The following is a 2017-nucleotide window of genomic DNA, read 5'->3' on the forward strand; positions in this document are numbered from 1 at the left end:
AACATTGTGAAAAAACCACGAAGATGCTTATGTTTAAGGGTGGTTTGGTTACGTAGAACTAATTTACAGCTATTTTGCACCTAAGGCAGGTACATCGTGCTCATTTTCATGATTTAAAAATGATTTTATTTGTAATTAAAAAGAAAATATTTATTGGTTAGTATTTCTGTAATCAAACAAACAAAAGATAAATTATTAAAAAAATCACAAGATCAATCAAAAAATTTTATCATTTTATAATTTGCACTAATATTGGCACCAGAGCCCTTTTAAGCGTCATTGGTTTAGTGGCATAATTGTGGGTTCCCATCCTACCGACACGGGTTCGATTCCCGTATGACGCATACATTTTGTTATTTTTTAGCCCCTATGTCTTTTATTTCTCCACACATGAACACTTTAATTGTAGAAGTTGGTTCTTTTAATTCTAAAATTGGTTATACCGGAGACTTTCATCCAACCTATTTAGTTGAATTAGATGATTCTAGTAAAGAAGATCATTTAGAAACTAGTTGTAAAATTATAGAAAAATATATTAAAAAGACAATGTTAGACTCCCTAATTTACGTAGAACCAGATAATTTCTCGCCAGAAACAAGAATCTATATCCTTAAATATGTTTTTGATAAACAATTAGTAAATTCCATCACTTTTTTAAATTGTAGAGTTGCCGAAGTCTTTGGTGCAGGTAAAATTACAGCTTCAATTCTTAGTTGCTCTTCATCTTCTACTTCAATTTCTTTAGTATTAAATGGAAAACTGGCAGAACTAAAATCTTTTGGAGGTGGTAGAGTTTATTTAAGAGATAAATTAATGTATTTAATTTCTAAAAAGAGTGAAAAGGAGCAAGAGCAAATTTTTAAAGAACTTATAGGAGAAAAAGTTGATGTTTCTGGAGATTTGAGTCTATCATCAGCTTTAGATTCTGTTGATTTAATAGATCTTTTAAAAAATAAATTTGAAATTGATATTTTCGAAATATTAAAACCAATTCTGAATTCAAGCATAGAAAAAATAGATGAATTAAGAAAAGCGAATTGCATGAATAAAAAGAATGCATCGAATGGTTGTATTATTCTAACTGGCGGATTATTTAGATATGAAACATTTTACAATTTTGTAAAATCACTTGTTCTTGATAAAATTGGTTTAGATTTTAATGATTTTATTTTGAGAGAAAAGGATTTAATCAATAGTTTCGCAGGGGCTTCAGTATTTGGAATGAACAATAATGCAAAGCCGTTATTTATTACTGTAAATGATTGGAAATCTGTAGGACCAAAGATAATTAAATTAAAAACGTTTTAAACAAATATTCTTAAAAAAATTAATAAATAACACTTAATGTCCAATAGGTCTTCAGATAACATTAAATATAATTAAAAAAGGATTGCTTATACTCTTACATTGTTTAAATGCTATAAGTTTTTAATTTGTAAAATTTAATCAATTAAAAAAAAGATTAAGTAAACTGTTTTAAAAATCAGCCCCTGGATGTAATATTTTTGTTACCCTTACTTTCAATAAGTTACCTAAATAAAATAAAACATCTTCTATTATTAATTTAAGGTTTAAAAAGGCATTTTTTAGATGTTTAAATACCCACTAGATTGACTTCCCCGTGCTTCTGTCATTTTCTCTTCCCTCTTAATTTCTTTGGGCCAAGTCTTCTTTAGAACTAGCCATAAAGGTATTATTCAATCTTAGGTTAAATCACCATTTCATTCAGTACTTATTGTGGAATTTTGTATCTAACACTCTCCTTGCTATTACATTTGAAATTATTTTAACATTACATTTATAATTATTAGTAATTTATTTTTCTAAAAAAACAATCTCTTCTTGATTGTTAAATTTCTATTCGACTTAATATATCTTGGTAGGTTAGCACAGTTTCCATAAGTTTTATCTTTTTTCAGTTCTTATCTTATTTGAATAAATAAAATCTATTATGCTAAATCTGAAAGGCAATTTAATCAATATTTGTTTAATATTTAGAAAGTATTATAAAACTGAA

General features: G+C 26.8%; 1 non-coding gene across 1 annotated transcript; it reads left to right on the plus strand.

The window, feature by feature from the left end:
• Window positions 1-273: 273 nt before the first annotated feature.
• Window positions 274-344, plus strand: TRNAG-CCC (transfer RNA glycine (anticodon CCC)). Its single transcript has one exon. It is a non-coding gene; the product is annotated as a tRNA-Gly (tRNA).
• The last annotated feature ends 1673 nt before the right edge of the window (window positions 345-2017 follow it).

This window comes from Arctopsyche grandis, unplaced genomic scaffold (genome assembly GCF_051622035.1).
Source record: "Arctopsyche grandis isolate Sample6627 unplaced genomic scaffold, ASM5162203v2 HiC_scaffold_356, whole genome shotgun sequence".
Classification (NCBI taxonomy): domain Eukaryota; kingdom Metazoa; phylum Arthropoda; class Insecta; order Trichoptera; family Hydropsychidae; genus Arctopsyche; species Arctopsyche grandis.